At 38.7% G+C, this 14,319-nt stretch overlaps 1 protein-coding gene and 1 long non-coding RNA gene across 2 annotated transcripts in view; one reads left to right on the plus strand and one right to left on the minus strand.

Moving 5' to 3' along the window:
* Positions 1-4,092, minus strand: part of CEP83 (centrosomal protein 83) — a 95,119-nt gene extending 91,027 nt beyond the window's left edge. Inside the window, 1 exon segment of the mRNA XM_006923834.3 lies at positions 3,676-4,092. The gene's annotated coding sequence lies outside the window, so the exon portion shown is untranslated.
* A 74-nt stretch (positions 4,093-4,166) lies between these two features.
* Positions 4,167-13,732, plus strand: LOC107196520. Its single transcript, XR_001517938.2, has 3 exons — positions 4,167-4,635; positions 9,928-10,062; positions 11,025-13,732. It is a non-coding gene; the product is annotated as an uncharacterized LOC107196520 (long non-coding RNA).
* Positions 13,733-14,319: the final 587 nt, after the last annotated feature.

The following is a 14,319-nucleotide window of genomic DNA, read 5'->3' on the forward strand; positions in this document are numbered from 1 at the left end:
CATCTCTACTTGAAAAATATGCAAGTTATAATTTGTCACACATCAAAAAATATGTACTTAATATTAACGATACCTCAAATGTCTGCTTTAACCAAAATGTGATTCAGTTAAGACAGACTGAATGTGAACACTAGAGATAAGCACTGCAACTTCATCAGGAAAATCTCTATAGTCCAGTGCTAATGTTTTCAATGGTTGCTATGTTATACTGCCTTTGTGTTACTGGGCAACAACTAAGCAGCTCACTAAGAAACCTGTGAATCAAACCAAGAACTTATAAAAGTACTGAGACACAACTTCACTTTCTTATACCTTTACCTGTTACAAACATCAGATACAAAATTAATAGCAAGACTATAAAAATTACCTAGAATTTATCTAAAGACATACTTTGAGGGAGATTGGCGCTTTCCAAAAGGGCACGGCTAGCTTTAGGTTCCTAACTCTATGAATTTTAATCCAAAAGCAGTTTCAAGTTACAATATACAGAAAGCAAATAATTGGGCACTTCCTGACTTTCTTAATTTGTCTTCCAAAATTATATCTGTTAAACTAAAAGAATAGTGCTAGAATACAGTCTGTGATCTCTCTATGACTCAGAGGCAGTTCTGATGGAAAAAGATAAAACTGAAAAGAATTGCTAATTACCAGGACCAAATGAAAGTATTGACAGAATTTCATAAATTAAGTCCTGACCAGGTAAAAAGTAAAATAGAAAGAAGAAAAATAGGAGGATAGATGAAAGAAGGGGGAGAGGAGGAGAGAGGTAGAAGGTAGCTCCCGAGGAAGTACTTTTAAAACCGATTCTACTAAAGAGGAACGAAGAAATTGACCAAACTCCCCAAGCCCATTTGGGAATAGTGTCAGGTTTCCCGAGGGAGTCCTTACTACCGATATTGTCATGGGAAATTCTCAAATATTCACACTTTCTAGGAACAGAATCTTTTCTTTCTGATTCCAGTGAATTTCCTCTTTAATCCCCTTTCTTAAAGTTTAGCTGCCCTTCCTCTCTCAGTTACTCCCTCAAAGATTTTTTTTTAACTTCCACAGCACAATGGGAGAGGCAAAAAAATAAAAGTAGAAATGTACATTCCTCATTTCTAAGAAACATTTATTCAGGAACTTCTATTTAGAAGAAACTAAGGATACAGCTCATTGAGATCTGGTGTCCTGCCCTTAAGGAGCTTGCAATCTAGTTAGGAAGATAAGGCATACATAGAAATGATAAAAAACAATACAATATAAAGTATAAGCATCAAGTAAATATGGCTGACAAATACTATAGAATGTGAGAGGTGAAGGAGGTTGGAACACGTCACCCCAAAATATGCCACGTCAGTATACTGACTGAGTTAAAAGCACTTGAGAAACAGGAGAAACAGCAGGTTCAAGAGGGACACTGACACTTTTTTCTTCCTGAAAGGAGATAAAACTCCCATGTGAAAGGTACTCTCCCTATAAGGAGGAAGACATTCTTATCACCAGAGATGGGGAATCAAAGCCCAGAAACCTGCGCAAACAAATCTTGTTAAATTAATCCTTATCTTCCTATTCACTTCTCCACAACTCACTAATCCTAACCCAAACCCCTTTTGTCATTTCTTCACAAATTTATTGTTTGTCTGAAAGGTATAAGAAGAGCTTTCTGCTCTGGTCACTTTTTCAGGTCTTCATTCTCCTGTGCAGGTCCCCATGTACAAGTAAAAATTGTTTTTTAACTTGATTGCTTTTCTCCTGTTAATCTGTCTTATATCAATTTAATTCTTAGGCCCAGCCAGAGACCCTAAGAGGTTAGAGAATTCTTCCTCCCCTTTAGAGTTAGTTTATGGTGGAGTTGAACTTTACAGAAAAGGCACAATTTAGATTTTAGGGAAAAAAGGAAAAAATCAGGTCAGGTAGGTAGAATGACATAAAGACCGGTAAAGAAAGGAAAAAGCATATAGTAGGTTTAGAGGTTAGTGACGAAACCAGTGTGCTCAGAGTACAGCTTTTCTATAAAGAACATGAATAACCTTGAAAATGCAGAGTGCAAGGAAGGTTTCAAAGAGTTCAGATTAAGAAATGTGAACTTCAGTCAGTAGGATGGAGGAATACTTCTGGAAATGTTTTTACATAGATACACACATTCCCTAAAAGTACACACAGATTAGACAATTTGAGAAAATTACCTACTGAACCTAATACATTATGTATGACAAAGTTAAAATAAAACTCATTTATTTTTCAGGCAGAGACAGCACCTATAAAACACACACAAAAGAATTCTGACAACTCACTAATCTTTCTGCTACAATTTCATTATTCTAAGCTTCTTGAATTAGAACTTCAGATGACAAAATGCTGATATGTGATTTCTAAGGATTTTACAACACGAGTCATTCCTGATTTTTCTTCTTCTCTGCTTGTCTTGCCCAATTCGAATATTTCATTACTTCAGAATCAGCATATGGGAAAAAAGGGATTTGGGACCAAAAATGAAGTCTACGGGTTTTTGCAATACAGTAAGGGCAAGATGCAAAGAACATTAAATTTCAATTTCCAAGTCCCATTACTAACAGCTTGATTTCAAAGAAGTCATTCAGTCTCAGAATCTCAAATGTTCTCACCAATTTTCTCACATATTGAAAGATTACTGCATTCAAAATAGCATGATAAATGCTCTGAAAACTAATTAATTGCCATACAATCATTAAGGCTTAAAAAATCACCAGTGGACAATCTCCCAATGCTCTATATAATCCTGGATTGGTATTACTCCATTATTTGAGAAAATTCCTGAATATGGCCTGCACACTTATCTGGTTACAAAAGAAAATACTGAAAGGAAGGGGACTATCTAACGTACTCTGCCCTAAATAACCAAAGGATAACTCAAATTCCCTTGCAACTCTCTGGAGTCTTGTATAATACTGATATTTAAAGCATTCTAGTAATTCTAAACAAAATGAGTTTGAAATAAAACTTCAATGCAAAAAGTGAGTATTAACTATAACCACCTACAGGCTAAACCCATGAATTTAGAGAATTCTGAATCCAGATCATTGTAGGATACATTTAGTTATATTCTAGTTGAATATTAGACTTGTTTACTAAGATGTTGCTAGGTAACAGAAGCAATGCTTTAACTACTCACATAGTTTTAGATCTACTCAAGCATTTTGTGCTCATAGTCTGAACACATTACGAAGTATATCCTATATAAGAAATTATGAACAAGTTTCTTATCCTAGACTTGAGATTTTACTGATATCATCACTACAACTAAAGTGACCAAAGGCTTTAAAAATACTTGCCAGTGGGCATTTTTAAGGGCTAAGTGCCTATTTATAATGGTCAAAAGCTCTAGACGTTATCTCTGTAATGACAGTCAATATCACTGCTAAAATTGTCCTCGGGGTCAAGGAAATGGTAGCATAGCTTTTTCATCACAAATTAGACGAGAGGTACCACACGTTTAGACAGTTACTAACCTGTCTACACAAGCACCGCGCATCAAAAAGCTCCCTAAAGAGTTTCACGTGCATTTCACTGGCTACAGAACAGGTCTCAAAGTCTACTTTTCTAACACCCGTTCCAATTACAAGACAAAATTACTCAAGGGCAAGTTAACAAAAATAAAAAAATGAGTATTCCAAAATACGGACAAGATAGAGTCTCCATTAAGAGGGTACGTACCAGACTCACACACGGCCTTGCAACGTGAGGACTTAAAACTTAACAGTGACCGGTGTTCTGGCCGCACTTGCCACCCGGGAGACACCTCCACAGCTCCAACCACCGGCACCCAATCAGCTCCTCTCGCAGGGTCATTGGGGTGAAGAGATCCAGTCCCACACGCGGGGTGCTGGCCCAGCCCGCCACGCCTGGCGAGGTCCCCGCGGTCGCTCGCGGCGCAGGCTGAAGAGGAGCAGGGCTCACGAGCTCGGGGAAATACGAGGGATCCCGGGAGAGCTCCGAGGGCGGAGAGGGCAGCGGCAGCAGCGGAGAAATGCCCCGCTGCTGCTTGGTAAACGGGCCTTCACTGGGGTGCGGGGCCAGCTCCACGCCGAGAACTGGTTGAAAGGCCCCCCCCAGCCACCCCCCCCCCCTTACCCCTCAAACCCTGGAAGCGCCTCGGTCCCGAGATCTAAAGACGCGCGAGGCCGGAAGTCCCGCCCACGATGACGTAACCGGCGCCGCAGCCGGAGGCCGTTAGAGGGAGGAGCGAGCGGGCCCTCGCGGGAGACGCTGCGCACAACGGCCCGAATGCTGGGGCCGGGGCAACGCCCGCAGAGGACGCTTGGGGGATGCAGAGGTCCGCTGAGCTACAGGGAACGGAAAGTGTGGGACAGGCTACTGGCTTCAAGGAGCCAAGTGACGCGCGTGGTTGAACGGAAAGCCGAGCTCCCTCCGAGCTCTCGCTTCCTCCCAACGCAACTGCTCTGGGGACTTTGTGCGTTTCTCTGTCGCTCTGCCTGCTTTTCCCACACTTTCTTTGAGGGCTCTGATGTGGTCCTGCCGCCCCTCAAGTCCCCCGCCTGCGTGCCCAACCGCGCAGATTTAATGAGTCCCGAAGTCTCCTGCCTACCACCTCCGCTGTGGGGCGTTAGCCCGGGAGTGGGGAGTCGGCTCAGCTTGCCACCAGGAAACGGCCAGGTCAGGACCAGGCCCCGCCCCCGCGCCTCCAACTCCAAATCTCATCCCTAGTTGCTTCAATTTCGCGGTAACTGAGGGTAACTGAACTGTTTTTCTTCAGGTTGTAAACTAGAGAAGGAAGAAAAGGGATTAGCCTTTAAGAACGTCAGTTATTTGCCAAGGGCTGAAATAGGTAGGGTTTCAGCCTTTCAGAATAGGTGTAGAAGAAATAGGCACCTTCCCCTCCCCAGTGTTTGTTCAGTGCGTTGGTTTGGGTTTTGATTCTCACTACATTGTGAAGCATACTTGTTTTACCCCCAAGGTTAACATTTTGGGGCTCTAGTTATGATTCGAAAGGCAAGTGAGATATGACCTTAGTTAAAATGAGCAAAGAAGAGCTATTAGTTGGGACAATGGGTTGGGTAATATGGAGTGTTATGTTACCCAGATATATCAGTGAACCTACTATAGAATCCAGAAATAAACAGCTGTGTATATATGGGTGCTTAGTAACAGCAGCTCACGTTTGCTGAGCACTTATGTGTCAAGTACTGGAGCGCTTTTTAAGGTGGTCTTATTTAACCCTCTATAAGACACATGCAATTATCTCGATTTTATTGCGTTACCCAGAGCCATTACTGGTAAGTGTGGGAGACAAGACAGTCTGACTCCAGAAGTCTCAGTGGTGATCAGTAAACTACATATTACAAATCATTCATCAGTAGGAAAAAGATAGTCTGAGAAATGTCTAAGGATTAGAGACAGGCTTTACATCTATATCGTTTTTCAAATACCAGATGGATCAAGAATTTAAATGTAAAGAATGAAACCATAAAAATAGGAGAAAATGGAGGTGAATATCTTTATAATCTTAAGCTGAGAAAGGCATTTTCTAAGTATGAAACAAACCAGAGATCATAAAAGAAAAAAAATTGGTACAAGTTAACCACAGAAAGATTGTAATCTTCACATAACCAGTGGGAAATAAATGTGTAGCAAGTGGAAAAAGAAGGAAAAATGTTCATAATATACAGAGAGCTCATAGAATATCAATTTTAGAACTTAACACCACAATAAATAAAATTGGTAAAGTCTATCAATAGTACATTTCTAAAACAAGAAAAACAAACACCTAATTAAAAAATGGAAAGATGTTAATCTTCCAAAAAGATCCCTTTTGTCTATCAGTGTAGATAAGGATATGGTGATACAATTACTGTTGTACACTATTGTTGTGAAGTTGAAATTAGTATAACCTTAATTACCAAAATTTAACATAAGCATTAACCTTTGCCCCAACAATCTCATTTCCTAGTCATTTATTGTAAGGAAAATAGCAAAAAGAAAACAAGATTCATAAGGATGTTCTTCACTCCTTTTTTTATAAGTGCCATCACTAAGACATTAGTTAAATGTTGGAGTATGTATACAATGGAATACCCTTCAGCCATTAAATATAACATTAATCTCTTTATACTTGAAAATGTGTCCATAGCAGATAGATTGTCCCCCCATCACACAGATCAGCATGAACACTCATACCAGCATGAGTATGTATGTGTATATCTGTGAAGTAAGTGTACGAAAACATCTGGAAGGATGTTGGCCAAAATGCAAGTGACTTTCTTTTTCACTTTTCTATCTTGTTTGAAATTTTTTATAATAAATATATCATTGTGTTTTATTTTTTAATTAAAGATATGCCAGTGAAGGGGGGAGACAATTGACTACACACCCTCACAAATAGATACTCAATGTGAAGTGATCTGTGATCTAAGTCTCAGCTTTTAAAGTGTCTATAAATCTGATTATATTAATTTACCTAGAGTTGAACAATCTAACTCATCACTTGGACATCATGATTCTGATTCCCAAAATTGGACTCAGTATCCTTTCTATGTGTTCTCTGTGTTCCTCTCATGGTATTTGTTACATTGAACTGTAATTCCCTTTTTCTGTCACTGTTTGCACCTACCATGTATGTGTCTACACATACACATTATTTTCTGTCATATATTATGTATTTATTTTCCTCTGTCATCTATTTTTTTGTGCAAAATGTTAATGTAGTCAAAATGGTAATAGAATTAAATGTCAAAGGGATAGTTTCAGCAACTTCATGCCAGTAAATTCAGCAGCTGAAGTGATGGACGAATTCCTGAAAAACTAATATATATAAAAAAAAAAAAAAATGAGCCAATAAATCTAAATGGCCTAATAGCTATTAAAGAAATTGAATATGTCATCAAAAACTTTCCTACAAAGAAACTGTCAGGCCCAGTTGCAGGGTACAAGATCAATAAAAATCTGTTACATTTCTATACACTAATAAACTACCAGAAAGAGAAACTGAGAAAACAATATTATTTGCAATTACATCAAAAGGAATAAAATACCCAGGAATAAATTTAACCAAGGAGGTGAAAGACTTGTGCACTGAAAATTGTAAGACATTGATGAGGGAGATTAAAAAATAGACGAATGGAAAGATTTTCCAAGCTCATGGATTGGAAGAATTAATATTGTTAAAATATCCATACTACCCAAAGCAAGGGTCAGCTGTGTGCATGTCTGTGGTAGTTACACAGGTATATACAGTTGCTAAATTCATCTAAATGTACGTCTGAGAGGAACAAAGTTAGAGGACTGACACTGACTTCAAGACATACTATAAAGCTATCGTAATCAAGAAAGTGTAATATAGGTAAAATAGACAAATAGTTCAATGGAACAGGATAGAGAGTCCAGAAATAGACACCTATAAATATAGTCACCTGCTCTTTGACAAAGGAGAAAAAGCAATACAATGGAACAAAGATCACTTCAACAAATGATGCTAGAACAACTGGACATCCATATGCTAAAACATTAGTCTTGACACAGACCTTATACCCTTCATAAAAATTAAAACGAATCATACACCTAAATGTAAAGGGCAAAAACTGTAAAACTCCTAGAAGATAACATAGGAGAAAACCTAGAAAACTAGATATGTTGATGCCTTTTTAGATACAACACCAAATATAGCATCCATGAAAGAAAGAATTTTGGTTGGTAAGTTGAATTTCATTAAAATTAAAAATTGTGCTCTGAGAATGAGATAACAGGCCACAGAGTGGAAGAAAATATTTGCAAAAGATGCATCTAATAAATGACTTATCTAAGATATACAAAGAACTCTTAAAAACAATAAGAAAATAATTTAATTAAAAAATGAGTTGAAGATTTTAACAGATACCTCACCAAAGAAGATATACAGATGGTAAAAGACCATATGAAAAGATACTCCACATCATAAGCCATCAGATAAATGAAAATTAAGCTGATAGTGAGATACTACTATATTGAATGGCCAAAATTTAGAACACTGCAACACCAAATGCTCACAAGGATGTGGAGCAACTCTCATTCATTGCTGGTGGGAACACAAAATGGTAGAGCCTCTTTGAAAGACGGTTTTGTAGTTTCTTACAAAACTATATATACTTTTACCATATAATTCAACAATTTCAATCCTTGATATTTACCCAAATTAGTGGAAAACTGATGTCCACATAAAAACCTGTCCACAGATGTTTCTAGCAGCTTTATTCATAATTGCCAAAATTGGAAGCAACCAAGGTACTCTTCAGCAGTTGAGTTGATAAACTGTATAATACAAATAATGAAATAGTATACAGCAATGAGAAGAAATGAACTATCAAGCCATGAAAAGACATGGAGGAACCTTAAATGTGTATTTACTAAGTGAAAGGAGCCAATCTGAAAAGGCAAAACTATGGGGACAACAAAAAGATCAGCGGTTGCCAAGTTGGGTGTGGTATGGGGGCTGCTGAGAGGTGAAAAGGCAGAGCATAGAAGATTTTTTAGGGCAGTTAAAATATTCTGTATGATATATGATGGATGTATGTCATTATGCATTTGTCTAAACCTATGGTGAATTTATAACACCAAAAGTGAACCCCAGGGTAAACTATGGATTTCAGAGGGTTATGATATGCCAATATCAGTTCATCATAGGTAAAAAAAAATGTACTATTCTGGTGAATAATGTTGATAATGGGGGATGATATGCATGTGTGGAGCACGGGGTATATGGGAAATCCCCATACCTTCATCTCAGTTTTGTTATAAACCTAAAACTACTCTGAAAAATAAAGTTTGTTTTTTTTTTTAATGAACTTCTAAGATGTGGACACTTTATTCTATGTTAATTATACCAAAATATAAAATACATTTAAAAATGCTAAGATAATGCCTTTCTATTAACTGAAATATCAATGTCTGCTAGCAAGGTCACTTCCTTTTTGATACGAAGATACTTGAAAAATCAAACTCATAATCAGAAAGTTGCCAGGAATACCCATACTCTGAACAAAGGAAAATAAATAGTCCAGAGAGAGAAATTAAACTGCAGAGAAGCTTGAGAAGCCATCAAACAACAACAAATGGGTTTGTCTACTATGTCAGATAAAGAAGTAATTACTGTAAAACTAAAGGTTTTGATATTGTGGAGCTAACAGTTTACATTACAAGTTAGTGAAATAATGGGGTCCTTAGGAACCTAATAGGAAATTGTTTTACAGGTTTAAATTTTAAATGAGAAAGGACATTTGGAGTACTTGAGCAAGAAAAGAATGCTGTAGGATATGGGAGTTCTAAAAAACAGGCATTCCAATGTTGCTTTTCACATTCAATACTTTGTTACTAGAGCCAGAGATAATGTAAGAGAAATAAGTGTGTGTTTCAGAATGTCAAGGAAAAAAGTTATATGTCATATGACTCAGTGGTAGACAAAACTATTTTTGTCTTCTTAAAATTTCACATACTTTCTTTTTTTCTCACCTCTCCTCTTTTCCTGTTTCATCATTTTATTTTTTTCCTTCTTAATCTCTTTCTTTTATCCTCTTCATTTTTTTTCTTTTTCCTCCAGTAGATCAGCTTTCTCAGCCTTAGTTTCCTGACTGACCTCTTAAGAAGCCATTTTAGGCACTTTTTTTCATAATTGCTCCCCCTATCTCCTATGAGAACTTAACCACAGATACCCTTTATGTCTGTTTATGTATTGTGGCTCTTTGGAGAGCCACAAACCATTGTAATATCAAAGGCTTTTTCCCCCTTGAGAATGCATGCTCCAGATTTTAAGCTCTTTGAGGAGAAAGATCATGTTAAATATACTCTATGCTTAATGTTAGGACATAGTAGGCAATCGATAAATACATTAGGTGAATATCTATTGAACTAAAAGTGAAAAATGATCTCTGCTACAAACTTATTGGTAAAACTAAACTAAAATTCTTGGATCTTTTTTAGACAATGCAACCTACTACTGATTATTCCACAGTACTGCCACATTCCAAGAATGTCTTCCTGAGACTATATTCTTATGACCTGATGGAAATTTAGAAATTAATCACAAAAGCAATACATTTGCAGCTGATTCCAAAGGTAGGTTACTTATATAGGTAGCTAATTTCATCTCTCATAACTGATATTTTTTGTCCCTAGCTTCAGTTTCAGATGATAATTTCCTAAATTTTTCTCTAAATTCTGAGGCTATACAGTCTCTTTAGTACTTAATTCTCTCTTCAAGTTTATCAATTTCTGTTAAGGTACAAGAATTACATTAGAGATGAAAAGAAGGTGAAGGCACTGTTGAAGAGGGAGAAAAGAAATGGAGAAAATCATTAAACTTTTCTCTTACTTTTTTTAGGTGTAGAAGCATTTTAGCAATCTAGGGAGATGTCCTTAGTTGCCTTCAGATTGGTGAGGACAGTACTACCAGCATTTGTAGATAAGGCCAGGGATACTCAGCATCCTACAATGCATAGGATTTTGGTCAGTTCAGGCTCGTGGTAAAGCAGACACCAAAACAGAATTAGAAGTGCAAGAAATTTATTGGGAGAAATAGCTATTGAGAATAAAGCAGAGTGGGAGCATAGACTAGGAGTGCCTTCAGACTGATCCAGCTCTGCTATCCATGAAAGGAGAGAGAGAAGGAAGCAAAGTGAGAGCCTCAGGCTACCATACAGCTTTGAGAAGGTCTTGGCTCCGCCAGTGAAGAGCCTCAAAGCAAAGTCTGACCATTTGAGGGGGTCCCAATTTGGGCAGGCATGGCCTGACTCTAGTACTGTTCTGTACTTAGCCATTGGTGGGGAGCAATTCTGGGAGGGTAAGGCTGTAGCATAAATGCTGTGGTGGATTCTCAAAGTTGGCACTAGAAGACTGTCAGCTAACTACAATCCTCACAGCAGGTGTTTTTTCTCCCTCTCCCTGAAAACAAAAATGACACTTTACTCAAAAACTTTTGCCTGTAAAGCAAGAGAACAAGATGATATAAACAAGAAATCTTCTACGACCTGCCAAAGTAACTATTTTGATGCTTTTTTTTTTTTTTTTTTTTTTACCAGGTTAAGTTGGATACAGAATAAGTTTTAGGAAATAAGGCTTGAGAGTTGCAATCCAACATGGAAAATAAGATGAATCAACTTCCCAGGCTGCATGAGTATTCACATTTCTGAGTTGCAACAGGTTTGTTTCTTCTTTTGACCTCAAAAACTATTTTGGAACTTTGAGGAATCTTCACGGCCTCTTAAGTTTTGCTTATAGTCCTCAAAGAGGGATAGCATCACAACCTAACAGAGATGGCATCATCTGGTCTACAGTATCAATAATCTTATCACAGATCCACTCCTGTGGTTTCGCATTCAGACTCGTTGAGGGTTCCACTTCATTGTCAACTTCATTCACGTTCACATTTAGCATCACAGCTAATCATTTTTTAATTGGTAGTCTGCAACTCTTTGCCTCAGTTTTAAGCAGAGTCAGATTTTTTTTTGTTTGTTTGAAAATTGTTATATCACCATTAACAAATGCTTTACTAGTTTATCTATTTGGCCAGCAATTGCTTCTGAATAGGCCAGCTTGGGAGGAATTTTCTTGACATTAGTTTTCATTTGTACCTTGACTTTGGAGGTGAACTAATGTCATTTTTAATTTCTTCAGGAGGCATTTTGTCAAAGGATTCCTTTTCAGTTCCTTCATCTTCGTCATCTGCTTCATCTTCATAAGTATCATTTCCTCATATTTCTGTAGCATTCCTGATATTTTTGCATCTATTATTTCTTAGCCTCTTCATGATATCTTGAATCCTATTTTTTCTTTCGAGTCTTTCCAGCAGATGCTCTCTCGAAGGAACACCTGAGCAGTGCATCCCATAGCCACCATAAAACACCCCTTGCGCAACACTGATCCATTTCTCCACCCTTTTTCTGGGAACAGCTCCCCTACGATTCCTCTAGACCTCTCTTTTCCAGTGAAAGCTTAGAAGAAGGAAGTTATTGGGACAAACTATGCCCTTATCACTCAGTTGGTCTAAGGGCTGCAACTGTTACTTATCTTCCTCCTCCTCCACTACCCATTTCATATTCTACTGTTCTTTACCTGTCACCTCCATAGGTCTTAGTGGTTTACCTGGGTGTGACTCAAATCCTCATTCCTGATGAGAATGCCTGTTTATTGGTAATTATACACTTCTCAGGCTGGGATTGCTGTACAAGTCTTTCCACGGTTCCAATTAAGTATTAAGAGACTTCCAAGTGGATCATCTAGGGTCCACATATTTTTTTTCCTGCTCATTATATGAAAGCAGCCCTTCCTCTTCCTGTTGATCTAGGTCAATTACTCCTGCCAAGGCGGAAATCCTTCTTGCCTTCTGGTGCCTGGACACAGTCCAAAGTACCCAAACAGTAGCCATAGCTTGTAGTTCAGTGGGACCCTTGTTGTTGTGTTCCCTGGCAAAAATGCACCTCTTTGAGGACCAGGATTTCTAAACCTGTACAGAGTCTCCTAATGACTCATTGAGATGTTAAGTAAGACCACTTCTGCTCCTACCTCACATATTCTTTCTATTAGAGGAAGTGCCATTCAGAGGTCTCTGATTTAGCATATATACTGCATCTTGAAAGATGGCACTCCATCCTTACAGAATATTGCCTGGCTATTCTGTTGCACTTTTCGTACATTGCCCAGGCTGGCAATATCTGAATAGTCTTCTAGGTGATGCAACCAGTGGATGCCATGGTCATGAGCCCGGACCCACATCATCTTTACTGTGAAGTGGTTCCCCTATTTGGATGCTATGTTGTGTTGGATCCTCTGGCAGTGGATCAAGCTTGATCTTTTTTCTCTTCCCTCAGCTGGTCACATGTGACCCCTATTTGGCCATACAGCCTGAGGGAGAGGTACTGGTACAAACATAGTAGGTGATATGGGGGTCTGGGCTATTAGCTCATGCAGTTTACTCATGCTTTCTGGTCCTACTGGGGTTTGATTTTGAATACATCATTTCTATATTATGATGAACTGCTGCTGGGCCCATCAACTTTATGACTGGGTGTGTCTAATAGAACTCAGCTCAAAATGGGCACTTATGGACACATGGTAACTTGGCACCCCATGGTCAAGCTTTCTGCCTCTACTAGGGCCCAGTACCACGTCAGGGGCTGTTTCTTAAAAGGAGTAAACCCTCTGCTGCAGATGGCACAGCCTTGCTCCAAAATCCCGGAGGCCTATATTGTGCTCTCCTACTGGGACTTGCTGTAAATTCCACACTGACTGCCGCAGAGCCCATCGCTGTTCCAGACTGCACTCAGAACTGGCAACCTTCCATGTTACCCAGGATATGAGCCAGAGTGGTGTCCAAAGGTGTGGAATTTGTGCTTCTAGAACCCAATGTGACTTACCAGGCATCGTGCTTTATGTAGTAGGAGATGCAAGATACAGAAGTTTGTCTTTTACTCTGGAGGGGATGTCTCCACATATCACTGACTACGGGACCTCAAAAAACTTTACAGAAGTAGCAGATCCCTGAACCTTTATAGTGTTTATCTCCCACCCTCTGGATGCATATATCTTGTCAAGGCCTCGAACATATAAGCCATCTCTTGCTCGTCCTACCCATCAGTATATTATTGGTATAACATATCAGTATGATGTTCTGCAGGATGTCCACACAGTCTGGATCTCTTCAGACTGTATTGCAATAGAGGGTAGAAGAGTTAACATAGTCCTTGGATAAAATTGGAAATAAATATTATGTTTTCCACATGAATGCAAACCTCTTGTCCTCATTTCAGATTGTAATATGAAAGAATGCATTTGCCGGCCACATACCATGTGCCTGAGGCCTTATTAATCTGCCCTAGCACTGATGCCATGTCCAGCACAGCTTGAATTGGGACTACTTGGTTAAGCTTGCTATGGTAGTCTACATTTACTCCGCAGGATCCAGAGTGTCACTAAATCGCCATCTTTCCTGTGACACAATATCATTTTTTATTATCTTAGCTGGGTGGGGAACAATTTCAAAGGCTTATGATAGCTCTTACCTAATCACCTGAGGACCCAGTAATTCAACTGCCAAGTGTGTCTATTGCAATTTTATACTCAGGGACCAGAGAAACAACCAGTGAGTTCTCTATAAACCAGACTTTAGCTAGGATCCTTAGCTGCTTCTGTAAGCCCTTGATCTAACGGGGGCATGTTGACACTTGGGATCTCCAGTTATCAAAGTCTACTTAGAACGTAGGTCCAAAACTCCTTGAAATTAATGGGCTTTCCCTTTTTCCCATTGTGAATGTCCTACATAAGTAAATGTCCTGGGTCTCTCTGGGGAATGACTCGAGGAATCATTGCAATATATAC

This window comes from Pteropus alecto, unplaced genomic scaffold, assembly GCF_000325575.1.
Source record: "Pteropus alecto unplaced genomic scaffold, ASM32557v1 scaffold76, whole genome shotgun sequence".
Classification (NCBI taxonomy): Eukaryota; Metazoa; Chordata; class Mammalia; order Chiroptera; family Pteropodidae; genus Pteropus; species Pteropus alecto.